Here is a 13,845-nt window from a genome sequence, read left to right as displayed (position 1 = left end):
AGATATGCATACCTAATGCTGATTCATGTTGATTTATGGCAAAAACCACCACAGTATTGTAAAGTATTGATCCTCTAATTAAAAAAAAAAAACATTACAATGCTTTGGTAAAGATATTGTATCAATAACTGAAATCACATGTTTGTTTTAAGCTGCACATATTCTATGTGTTATGTAGATAAAAATAATCATCTAATCAAATGTAACTGTGGAATATGATATGTAGAGTATGATATGAAGTGAAAATTATGAAACAAAAGCAACAGAAATATATTTGAATAATTCTGAATACCTAAACTCTTGTATGGTTTATTTACAACTATGACTGACATGTTAATTTCTAAAAATTTTAGCCAAATTCTTTAAGGTAATATATTTGTATTATACATAACTTGTCATGTAATTACATCACATTTCTCTGTAAAAGACAAAATAATTCATTGACTCACAGTCACCAAATGTTATTGACTTTAAAAAAAATAATAAAATGATTTAACATTAATAATAATAAACTGAAATTATTGCATACTGTAAGATCTTATCCCATTACCTCTTATGGACACTGATAGAATTTTACTGATGACTAGAACTGATTCAAAGTAAGAACCATATACTCAGAGACTAAAATTTGCTGCTTACTCTAAATTTAGAGTGAATATGAGTCCAAATCAATTTTTGCTTCTAAATGTAAAAAAAAAAAAGGAGAAATTAACATTATGATACAAATCTTAGAATCAGACTTTTTATGGGACATTCTTAATGTAATGGATAATTTGTGTACTGTAGGAAGTAACATCTCACAGTGAAATGAAGTCTATGACATTAAATTATGTAATTGAGTGCTGACAGTCAACAAAGAGAGCATTCCATCTTTCATCCTAGAGTTGAAATTTCTCGTGTAAACCTTAACTGAGAACCTTGGAATAACCAGAACTGTTAGGACCCAGGTAGATTGAATTTGGCCTTCCCAGGCAACTCAGTAGTAAAGAATCTGTCTGCCAATGTAGGAGACGTGGTTTCGATCCCTGAGTTGAGAAGATCCTCTGGAGAAGGAAATGACCAATCAACTCCAATATTCTTGCTGGAGAATCCCATGGACACAGGATCCTGGTGGGTTACAGTACATGAGGTAAAAAAGAGTCAGGCATGACTTAGTGACTGAACACCACCACCTTGAAGTTAAGGTTAATCTAAGCCTTGAGAAGATTTCCAGAGTAGGATTTTATTCTCAAGTAAAGCCCTTCCCTACTACACAGCACACTGAACATTGGATTTTTCCACTATCACAATGAGTTCTTTCCTGGAACATAACAGTATCTTGAAGCCAGACCACAGTGATGTGTGGTTGTCACTCTATAAATCAGTTAGATTTGTAGAATTTTATGATTTCTTGAAATTTCTGTTATTCTTCTCTTGTTTTTCTTTTCTCCCTCTCTCTCTCTTTTTTTTTTCCTCATTCTTTTTTTTTCTTTGAATTTCAAGGTTTTTACTGGTATGCGGTCTCATTGGTCGCTCAGGGAATAAATACATTACAGACCTCTGCTTTATAATGAAGAGAGAAGATCACAGAAATCTGAGTTCTCTTGATGATTTCCTGCTTTTAATCTTAAAACCCATGAAGGCATGGATGTAAAAAAACTAATTTAGTTGATCCAATTAACTTCATAATGCAAGAGCAACATATCATTAGTGCTATTTCCTCCCATTTGTTTAGTGGATTATCTAATTCATTTAATATAAAAAAGTAAAACAGAGTTAGAGTCAGATGTTGAAGGATTTAACTGAGAATGTGGGACAGAAAGGAAGCTACACAGAATTATGCAATAACAAACCTATGGCATAAAATAAGCTTAATGCATTTCATAAACCTTAACATAATTTAATTTTATCAGAACTAAATTCTGCTATGTAAATAAATGGCTTCCAATGCTGTTTCTGATTTATCCATTGTGTTTATCATATGTGGCTTCCCTCATAGCTCAGTTGGTAAAGAATCCTCCTGCAATGTGGGAGAAGCCCGTTCTATTCCTGGGTATAGAAGATACACTGGAGAAGGGATAGGCTACCCACTCTAGTGTTATTGGGCTTCCCAGGTGGCTCAGCTGGTAAAGAATCTGCAATGTGGGAGACCCTGGTTCAATCCCCGGGTTGGGAATATCCCCTGGAGAAGGGAAAATCTACCCACTGCAGTATTCTGGCCTGGAGAATTCCATGGTAGCAAAGAGTCCAACACAACTGAATGACTTTTACTTCACTTGTCATCTGTGGGTTCATCCTAAACTAATCTTTTTCTAAAGCATAGGAATTATGTGACTAAACATTGTGTCAAATTGGAACATTTACCTCATTTCTCTTGTTCCCTTGACCCATCTCTAGTATGTGCCCTGGGTCCTGTCCAACTCTTTGTGACCTCGTGCAATGCAGCCTGCCAGGCTCCTCTATCCTTGGGGATTCTCCAGGCAAGAAGACTGGAGTGGTTTTCCATGCCCTCCTCCAGGGGATCTTCCCAACCCAGGGACAAACCCGGGTCTCCCACATTGCAGGCAGATTCTTTGATATCTGAGCCACGAGGGAAGCCCAAGACTATTGGAGTAGGTAGCCTATCCCTTCTCCAAGGGATCGTCCCAAATCAGGAATCAAACCAGGGTCTCCTGGCGGATTCTTTACCAGCTGAGCAACCAGGGAAGCCCCTATCACCAGATTAATGCTCAATTTTGAAAACTAAATTCTTGGGAATATCTCCCCCACATTTGCCAGTGCTGTTGAAAAAAATTACACCTGCCTGCCCTCCCATTTTCTCTCCCTTTCTTGCTTAGTTTCTTCATTTTGAAAATAAAAATAGTTACTAATGCAGGTAAATTTTAAGCTTTTAGAGAATAAATATAATAAGTGGAAAGAAAAAACACATTTTTGTATTCTGACAATCAGAGATAACTTCTCTTAAAACTTTGAAGGTAAAATATAATCTTTTTTGTTTGTTTGTTTCACTTTGTGGGGGAAAAATACAGGGAGTGTGTATTCTGGGTCCTTATGTACTGAATATGTCTTTTAACTCTCCCATATCATTATTTCTATGATTTAAATATAGCCATCATATAAAGCATGTGACTCTGGATTTTTAAAAAATTCTTTTTTCAAACAGAAATTCTTTGTCTTTAAACAAAATAGCTATATACATCTTAATTTTCCTCTTATTTTAAATCTTGCATATATTTTGTACTTTTTCTTTCCTGCATCTCAGTTTTGTTTGTTTGTTTGTTTTTCCCAGCGCTCTAGGATTTTTAATCTGTCCCAAAATTGCTGAAGCAAAAATCATGATAAAACATTCTGCTTTCCTTTACACCCCCCAACGCAAAAAAAAAAAAAAAAACCCTCAGTAGGAAAAAAATTGTTTTGTACATGGGAAGAAACAATATAAATTCAAAACTTACAGATAAGGGTTAGCACTATCAATCATCTCTTTAAAAAGTTTATACGAATATCCAGTCAACACCAACAGGGTTATCTCCCTTGAAATGTTATCTATATGGATTTCCAAGTAGACCACAGGGCTGTATACTGTCTTGGAGTGTCTTCAGAAGGCTCTGTCATTGATCAGGTAACAAAGCAAAAACCCCAGAGTCCTTTCTTTCAAATAGAAGAGGGAGAGACAGGCGTAGAAGAAACTATTCAAACTTTGTCTTCTTTCCTTGTGGCTTGTGGTTTCCTCCTCCTCCTCTGCCTCCTCGGAAGCCTCCTCACCCTCCAAAGCCTCCCCAGTCTCTGCCACCAAAGCCACCTCGGCCACCTCTGCCACCACCTTGGCCTCCAAAGCCACCTCTGCCTCCTCCTCGGCCACCAAAGCCACCTTCACCCTTAGGTTTGGCCCAGTCCAAAGTGACTGTTTCCATCGATTTCACCATCTTCCATGGCCTCCTTGGCAGCTTTCGCATCTTCCTCACTGTTAAAGTCTACAAAACCAAACTCTGGAGGATCCAGTCTCCCGGTCAGTGACTATCCTTGCTCGAATAGAGCCATCAAAGGACTCCTTTAATGTCTCTTCTGTGGTATCCTCAGAGAGACCTTTGTCAAAGAGAGTCTTGGATGGCTGGCTTCTTGCATTAGGTGATCCCCTGAGTTCTTGCAACTCCAGTCTGATGGCTCTGCCCTCAATTTCCCATTTATTACATGACTTTAAAGCTTCTTTAGCATCTTCAAATGAAGCAAATTCTATAAATGCATACCCTTTAGATTTGCCATTTTAGTTCTGGGGCACCTTGATATGAGTTGCCTTCTCAAATACGTCCTGAAGAGTTTCTTCTGTTGCACTATAGGAGAGGTTGCTTAAAACCAGGGTTTTTGATTCACCACTCCAAGTGCTATTCTTTCCACCTCCATGGTCTTGACTTTGGCCTTTCTCGTGTAGTACAGAGAAATTGATTGCCCATCTGTCTCTGTTCCCTGCTTTTCTTCCAAGGCTTTTTCTGCATCAGCTTCTGTCTTAAATTCAATATAAGCAATCCCTGTACTCTTTCCATCCTTGCTGACTAATCTGATCTCCACAGCATCTTCAAACACTTCTTTTAATTCATCCTGAGTAACTTTGTAAGGCAGATTTTGTAGCCAAAAGTGTTCTTGCATCTCGATCTTTCTTACTATCTTTTCCCTTTGGTTTTTCTGGTTTAATTTCATTGCCAAAGACTTTTAAACCAGTGAGTTCTAAGGCTTTTTCCAGGTCTTCAGCAGATTCAAAATCCACATAGACAAACTTCCTAGACACACCAATTCTGACATCGACAACAGCAAGATCATTTTCAGCAAAAAGATCACTGATACCCGTTTTCAATTCAGGAGCAGAATTATTGAAGTTCAGGTTTCCAATAAAGAGATTGAAATAGGTAATTGGTTCTGTGCCTTCCACTTTTTGTTTCTTGGCTTCAGGAGCTGCTTTTTTTGTTTGGCCATTTCCTTCTTTCGTTTTCCAGGTGCTTTTTGACAGGCTCTTCTTCCTCTTCCTCTTCTTATTCCTCCTCCTCCTCTTCTTCCTCCTCATCGTCCTCCTCCTCTTCATTATTGTCATGCTCTTCCTCTTCCTCCTCCTCCTCTTCATCTTCATCTTCAGCAGTGCTCTTAGCTTTCACAGGAGCAGCTTTTGCTGGAGCTTCCTTCCTTTCGCTGGTACAATCTCCATAGGTTCTTCTTCAGAGTCATCTTCATTCTCCTCCTCCTCCTCCTCCTCCTCGTCTTCGTCATCCTCGTCATCTGTGGCAGGAGCAGCACCAAAAGCAGCAGCTGCCTTCCTCACTGCTGGTTCTTCCTCCTCTTCATCATCATCGTCTTCCTCCTCACTGTCACCTTCATCTTCTTCGTCCCTGTCTTCCTTCTTGGCATTCTGGCCGTTCTTTGCTCCCTTGCCTGGGGTGGCTGCTCCCTTCTTACCGGAGGTTGTACCAACGCTTTGCCTGGGGTGGCTCCCTTTCTGCCAGGTGTTACCACTGCTTTGGCAGGTGTAACTGTCTTCTTGGCTGGCATAGCAGCTGCCTTTCTGCCAGGGGTGACAACTGCTTTCTTTGCTGGTGTGGCAACTGCAACCTTTTTTGTTGGGGAAACCACCGTCTTCTTTGCTGGAGTTGTGGTAGCCTTCTTGCCTTTTTTTCTGGGGGATAACAGCCTCTCCACTGCTCTCATCGTCTTCATCTCCTGACATTTCCTCATCTTCACTATCTTCTTCTACCTCCTTTGGGGGAGGAGCCATTTTCTTGGAGTCACCTTGATTTTTACCGGCCTTTGCGAGCTTTACCATAATGGTGGCTTATGACGGCGGAGTGTGTGGTGAGCGAGTGGCACAGATGCGCCCAGAGGAACCTAAGCACCCTCGATGGTGGCCGCTAATCCCTGAGCGCGTACGCTTGGCTGCCAGCTAGCGCTCGAGACTTGCATCTCAGTTTTTGCTAGACTGCAATTTATTTTTAAGTTATTTTTTGCATTTTGCATATTATATTATTTTCCTAATGGATACTCTTCATATTTTACAAATAGTTATCAATTTATGTTTTTCTAACAATCTTAAAAATTATTTAGTGGCTACAAATAGGAAAGTACAGAACTATTTTCTTCCCTGTTGTGTATAGTTTTTTTTGAGATCATCTGAAATTTTGGTTCCACATGGTTGTTTGTGTTTATGTCAGTAATTTGTACATCATTTCTCTTTTACCTTACTTTTATTAACAACAAAAAATGAAAGGTAAACAAACTGTAAATTATTTGCCAAGCTTATGTAGAAGCAAAATATTACATTCCCCCCATGATCTAGTTTTTATTTTCTTTTTATTCTTCAGATTCCACTGATTCACCCAGTGCTAACAAACAGAATTTTGCACAAAGCCCTGAGGCCAGAGGCTCTCCTAATTAGCAACTACTGGTGAGAGAAACTCGGAACTGAGAGAAGAGAGGAAACAGTGGTTGATTCTGAAGGATGAAATAGAATTTTAAATAATGAAAGCACGCTGCAGGAAATAATTTAATAGACTTAGAAAATGAAATGTTATACACAAGACTAAGATTTTTTTTTTTTTTCCCCCTGCATGTAGCAACCATAAAATACTTGTCCTTGAATTTCCTCTGAAAGGTAACCTTTAATCTCAAGGAACTCTTCCTCTAATTAATCATCATAAATGATACTTAAATCTGTTAATTTATGCATATAATTTTGTAAGATATATAAATATCCATTCCTTTTTATTTAATTTTATATTTTCTTATCTTACTTTGTGTGAAAAGAGAACTATATTGATGCCATCTTGTTATAAAATAATAGATTTGCATGATTATTTTCACATCCTCTGTGACATAGGGAATGAACAGCTTCAGACATAACTATTCAGTTGGAACACTGCATGTGTCTGAAATAATATTAAGTGTCCTGTGATATTACTGGCTCTTTATTGGCCGTTGATTCCATAGAAAGTAATCCTAACTGCTGGTACTTATGGAGTCTATATTTCATGGGACAAGCCAGTAACTGGACAAGGCAGATAAACACTTCTGCTTGTTAACCACTTAAAAACATTTTGAAAGAACTGATGGCCACCACAATGTTAAAAGGTAGAAATTGTATACTACTTTATATGCAAACAATAGAGAAGGCCCAAGACAAGTGAGTCTAAGAATCTTAAACACTTGCTCTGTTGTTCACAAGCTTTTTTCCTATGTTTGGCACTTTTTTTTTTTAACAGTATTTTTTCAAAAAGAAGATTCAAATCCACTGAATATGAGGAAAAACAAATGACAAATTAGTTCTCTGGTTTCTAGACCCCTAGAACACCTCTGTGTTAACTGCATTTCAGTCTAAGGTCAAAGCACATTTATGCTTTAAAAATGTTCATTTGTGGTCTTTGTTTGTGTACATATAATCTCTTTGTGAATATGAAAAGGATACAACTCAGGGGTTCTGGAGTTGTAGATACTCTCTTAATATCACTCCTCTCCCTAAGCTTGTGCACGTGGACACACAAACACACACACACACACACACACACACACACACACACCCTATAAGCAAATTTGCTGTGTGATTATTTTGGATATACAGTACGTGACCTCCAACCCACTATGTCTCATTATTTAATAAAATGTCAGTTGACATACACTTCTCAAAGCTAAGTATTTTAAAGAAATATAGCTACCCCATCTGCACTTGTGCTATATCCTAAAATTTAATTTTACACATATTTTTCTTTAGAGACGAGAAGCAAGTGAACAGTTTGAACAAATCAGGCTGACCCTCCATATAATTAACTTTATAGAAATGCATTTTGATTTGTTGCTAGCAACTTATATTCATGATTTTTAAAAGAAACTATGCAATAAATGCATGCTTAAGCAAATAGTGCATATATTACTAATTGTTAGGTATTTTATATGTTATAGAGTATTAATCCTCCTCCTTTAGGAGGACTGTCATCTAAAGAAGTACTGTTGGCTTTCTATCACTCAATATAAATTACATCTCCACTAAAGTCACCTTTTACCCTTTGCTTGCTAAAAAGTTTAGAAGCTAGTTAACTCCCTGTATTTATTTAGTTTTGCAGATCAGTGTGTTACACATTTTAACCCATTTAGGCCTCACTTCTAAATTCACTATGCCTTGTAATTTTTAGTATCTAGTACAGGATGTGACTAATTCCTTGATAAAATTATGTCATTACATGTATATGTGCAGTACTTATGGCAATATTCTTAGATACGTACACTTTAACTTGTAATTTAATGTCTGAGAATATAGCTAAGGGCATAATCAAACTTACACATGATGATTTATGAACCATGATTTACTATGCATTATTTAAAGAAGTTAACATTTATGAAATAATATCAGCGTCTAATAATAGAATACTTGTTAATTAAATTATGTGCTAATACTTATAGTATGAAACATGCTATCATAATACATTTAAGGAGAAGGAAAAGTTTTCATGTTGTGATGTTGAATGAACAAAGCAGAATGTAGATATAAAATTATAATGCCTTATGGTTTAAATTTTATGAGAACCATGCATATTTTAAAGGAAAGAAAAACTGAAAATACCTATACCAAAATGTTCTCTGAGTAAAGGTATTTTAGATAATGTTAATGAATTATTATCTATCTCTTCATTTTCTAGATTTTCTAAAATATTTGCCTAAAAGATTAAGATTATCTTTTATAACTGGGAAAAAGCAGTGCATTATTATAAAATAATCATTTTTCAAAGCCAAAGCAAAATATTATATGGAACAACTAGAAGTAAGTTGGATTTTTTTGGTTTTATTTGCAATGTTCCTTCTTGTCAGTAAAGAGTAAAAGAATAACAGCAAAACATTTGACAAGTTTCTAATGCATCAAATAATTACTCATTACAGAAGACACTTTATGAATTTTGAGTATACACTATTTTATAAAATTATCATTTATTAAAACACTTTCTGGGAACTGTACAAATTCAAAATATAAAATCAATCATAATTAGGAAAATTATCAAGAAAAAAAAAGACATAAGATCCCAATATTACCATTTGGACAACTGATCAGGCAAAGCAAATAAAGTTAATATGTTATCTTTGGGGAGTGGGAGATTAAAAACTGACATTTATGGTATCAGTAAAATAGTAAGAATGACAATCTCTTACCTTTGTATTGTTCAACTACAGAAAGGTGAGTTCCTGCATATAATTTTTTTTTTGAAGTAAGCAGGTATAAAGCTGTTTGATAGACTTTATCTTACATACTTGAAGCCATACTCCCTCTGGGTTACTGAGTTTTGTTCATATATTTTAGTCTGAAAAATACCTTCTCTCAACAAACAGGATGCTGCACAAAAGAATATGTGGACAATAAAATGATGCAATATACCACAACCTATACTAGAGCCTTTTATGACTGAGAACAACAAGCAAAACCATGATAAGTTTCCGGTAAAAATAATAATAATAATAATAGGTAGAATAGACACATAAATTCAAGACATTTTGAAAATAAGGTATTTTCTTCAGTTTATATTTTCAAGTATTCTCCCAAGAAATAACCAAAGATAGCAATACGATGAAGATTATTGTTGTCCAGTCACTAAGTCATGTCTGAAGTCATAACTAATATTATGTTAGTTCAGTTCAGTTCAGTCCAGTTCAGTCACTCAGATGTGTCTGACTCTGCAATTCCATGGACTGCAACATGCCAGGCTTCCCTGACCTTCACCATCTCTTAGAGTTTGCTCAAACTCATATCTATTGAGTCAGTGATGCCATCTAATCATCTTATCTTCTGTCATTCTCTTCTCCTCTTGCCTTCAGTCTTTCCCAGCATCAGGGTCTTTTCCAATGCAAAACCTCACTGAAATTATATAATATGGTATTAGCAAGATAGTGGAGTAGGAAGCTTGGTCTTTATAGTTAGTATATGTTCCCAAAATGTGGTTTAGAAACAAAGAAGTTTCATTTAATTCTTGGGTTTAGAAATATCTTATATGAAAGACTCCAATGAAATCTTTGAATTATATATATATATGTATATATGTATATATGTATATATGTATATATGTGTATATATATATATATATATATATATATATATATATGCATGTATGTATATATGCTGGTAAGTCACTTCAGTTGTGTCTGACTCTGTGCTACACTATAGACGGCAGCCTACCAGGCTCTCCCATCCCTGGGATTCTCCAGGCAAGAACAGTGGAGTGGGTTGCCATTTCCTTCTCCAATGCATGAAAGTGAAAAGTGAAAGTGAAGTCACTCAGTCGTGTCCGACCCTTCACAACCCCATGGACTGCAGCCTACCAGGCTCCTCTGCCCATGGGAGTTTCCAGGCAAGAGTACTGGAGTGGAGTGCCATTGCCTTCTCCATAGGTATATATATATATATATATATATATATATCTCAGGGTCTTTTCCAATGCAAAACAGCATTGAAGTTATATAGTATGGTATTAACAATATACTAGACTAGGAAGCTTGGTGTTTATAGTTGGTATATGTTCCCAAAATGTGGTTTAGGAAGCGCGTGGCTGCAACGGACCTCAAAGAAGCATGGCTGACAGGAGCTACCACACGTGTGAAGTCAGGGGCAGTGGCCGGGAGGAGCTACCCCCGCCCGAGGCAAGGGGCTGAGGAAAGGAGGAGCAACCCCATGTCCAAGGAACAGTGGCAGGACGGCTGAGAGGAGCTACTCAAGGTTTAAGGTCAGGAGGGGCGGCTGTGAGGAGATACCCCTCGTCCAAGGGAAGGAGCAGTGGCTGCACTTTGCTGGAGCAGACAAAAAGACATACCCCACTTCAAAGGTAAGTGAAATCAAAGTAAGATGGTAGGTGTTGTGAGAGGGCATCAGAGGGCAGACACACTGAAACCATAATCGCAGAAAACTAGTCAGTCAATCTAATCCCACTAGGACCACAGCCATGTCTAACTCAATGAAACTAAGCAATGCCCTGTGGGGCCACCCAAGATGGGCGGGTCATGGTGGAAAAGTTTGAGAGAATGTGGTCCACTGGAGAAGGGAATGGCAAACCACTTCAGGATTCTTGCCTTGAGAAACCCATGAACAGTATGAAAAGCAAAATGATAGGATACTGAAAGAGGAACTCCCCAGGTTGATGGTGCCCAATATGCTACTGGAGATCAGTGGAGAAATAGCTCCAGAAAGAATGAAGGGATGGAGCCAAAGCTAAAATGATACCCAGTTGTGGATATGACTAATGATAGAAGTAAGATCTGCTGTTGTAAAGAGCAATATAGCTTAGGAACCTGGAATGTAAGGTCCATTAATCAAGGCAAATTGGAAGTGGTTACATAGGAGATGCCAAGAGTGAATGTTGACATTCTAGGAATCAGAGATATAAAATGGACTGGAATGGGTGAATTTAATTTAGATGACCATTATATCTACTACTGTGGGCAGGAATCCCTTAGAAGAAATGGAGCAGCCATCATGGTCAATAAAAGAGTCTGAAATGCAGTACTTGGATGCAATCTCTAAAATGACAGAATGATCTCTGTTAGTTTCCAAGGCAAACCAATTAATATCAGAGTAATCCAAATCTATGCCCCAAGCAGTAAGGCTGAAGAAGCTGAAGTTGAACAGTTCTATAAAGACCTACAAGACCTTTCAGAATAACACCTAAAAAAGATGTCCTTTTCATTAAAAGGGACTGGAATGTAAAAGTAGGAAGTCAAGAAACACCTGGAATAACAGCAAATTTGGCCTTGGAATGCAGAATGAAGCACGGCAAAGGCTAACAGAGTTTTGCCAAGAGAACTCACTGGTCATAGAAAACACCCTCTTCCAACAACACAATAGAAAACTCTACACATGGACATCACCAGATGATCAACACTGAAATCAGATTGATTATATTATTTGCAGCCAAAGATGGAGAAGCACTATACAGTCAGCAAAAACAAGAATAGGAGCTGACTGTGGCTCAGATCATGAATTCCTTATTGCCAAATTCATAATAAAGTTGAAGAAAGTGGGGAAAACCACTATACCATTCTGGTATAACATAAGTCAAATCCCTTATGGTTATACAGTGGAAGTGAGAAATAGATTTAAGGGCCTAAATCTGATAGATAGAGTGCCTGATGAACTATGGAATAAGGTTCGTGACATTGTACAGGAGACAGGGATCAAGACCATCTCCATGGAAAAGAAATGCAAAAAAGAAAAATAGCTGTCTGAGGAGGCAATGAAAAGAAGAGCTGTGAAAAGAAGAGAAGTGAAAAGCACAGGAGATAATGAAAGATATAAGTATCTGAATGCAGAGTTCCAAAGAATAGCAAGAAGAGATAAGAAAGCCTTCTTCAGTGATCAACGCAAAGAAATAGAGGAAAAGAACAGAATGGGAAAGACTAGAGATCTCTTCAAGAAAATTAGAGATACCAAAGGAATATTTCATGCAAAGATGGGCTCAATAAAGGACAGAAATGGTTTGGACCTAACAGAAGCAGAAGATATTAAGAAAAGGTGACAAGAATACACAGAAGAACTGTATGAAAAAGATCTTCATGACCCAGATAATCACCATCGTGATCACTCATCTAGAGCCAGACATCCTGGAATGTGAAGTCAAGTGGGCCTTAGAAACCATCACTACGAACAAAGCTAGTGGAAGTGATGGAATTCTAGTTGAGCTATTTCAAATCCTGAAAGATGATGCTGTGAAAATGCTGCACTCGATATGCCAGCAAACATAGAAAACTCAGCAGTGGCCACAGGTCTCAAAAGGCCAGTTTTCATTCCAATCCCAAAGAAAAGAAATGCCAAAGAATGCTCAAACTAACACACTATTGCACTCATCTCACATGCTAGTAAAGTAATACTCAAAATTCTCCAAGCCAGGCTTCAGCAGTACTTAAACCATGAACTTCCAGATGTTCATGTTTTTTTCAGAAAAGGCAGAGGAAAGAAATTTCCAATTGCCAACATCTGCTGGATCATGGAAAAAGCAAGAGAGTTCCAGAAAAACATCTATTTCTGCCTTATTGACTATGACAAATCCTTTGACAGTGTGGACCACAATAAACTGTGGAAAATTCTGAAAGAAATGGGAATACCAGACTACCTGATCTACCTCTTGAGAAACCTATATGCAAGTCAAGAAGTAACAGTTAGAACTGGAAATGAAACAAAAGACTGGTTCCAAATAGGAAAAAGAGTACATCCAGGCTGTATATTGTCACCCTGCTTATTTAACTTATATGCAGAGTACAGCATGAGAAACGCTGGGCTGGAAGAAGCACAAGCTGGAATAAAGATTGCCGGGAGAAATATCAATAAACTCAGGTGTGCAGATGACATCACCCTTATAGCAGAAAGTGAAGAGTAACTAAAAAGCCTCTTGATGAAAGTGGAAGGGGAGAGTGAAAAAGTTGGCTTAAAGCTCAACTTTCAGAAAACTTAGATCATGGCATCCGGTCCCATCACTTCTTGGGAAATCAATGTGGAAACAGTGAAAACAATCTCAGACTTTATTTTGGGGGGCTCCAAAATCACTACAGATGGTGACTGCAACCATGAAATTAAAAGATGCTTACTCCTTGGAAGGAAAGTTATGACCAACCTAGGTAGCATATTCAAAAGCAGAGACATCACTTTGCCTACAAAGGTCCGTCTAGTCAAGGCTATGGTTTTTCCAGTGCCATCTATGGATGTGAGAATTGGACTGTGAAGAAATTGAGCACCAAAGAATTGATGCTTTCGAATTGCAGTGTTGGAGAAGACTCCTGAGAGTCCTTTGTACTGAACGGAGATCCAAACAGTCCATCCTAAAGGAGATCAGTCTTAGGTGTTCATTGGAAGGACTGATGCTGAATCTGAAA

General features: G+C 37.6%; 1 pseudogene; it reads right to left on the bottom strand.

Moving 5' to 3' along the window:
* Positions 1–3,665: 3,665 nt before the first annotated feature.
* On the bottom strand, positions 3,666–5,782 carry LOC138439671 (nucleolin-like; annotated as a pseudogene).
* Between the last annotated feature and the right edge of the window lie 8,063 nt (positions 5,783–13,845).

This window comes from Ovis canadensis, chromosome 4, assembly GCF_042477335.2.
Source record: "Ovis canadensis isolate MfBH-ARS-UI-01 breed Bighorn chromosome 4, ARS-UI_OviCan_v2, whole genome shotgun sequence".
NCBI classification, from domain to species: domain Eukaryota; kingdom Metazoa; phylum Chordata; class Mammalia; order Artiodactyla; family Bovidae; genus Ovis; species Ovis canadensis.
This window is presented reverse-complemented; position numbering and strand designations above follow the sequence as displayed.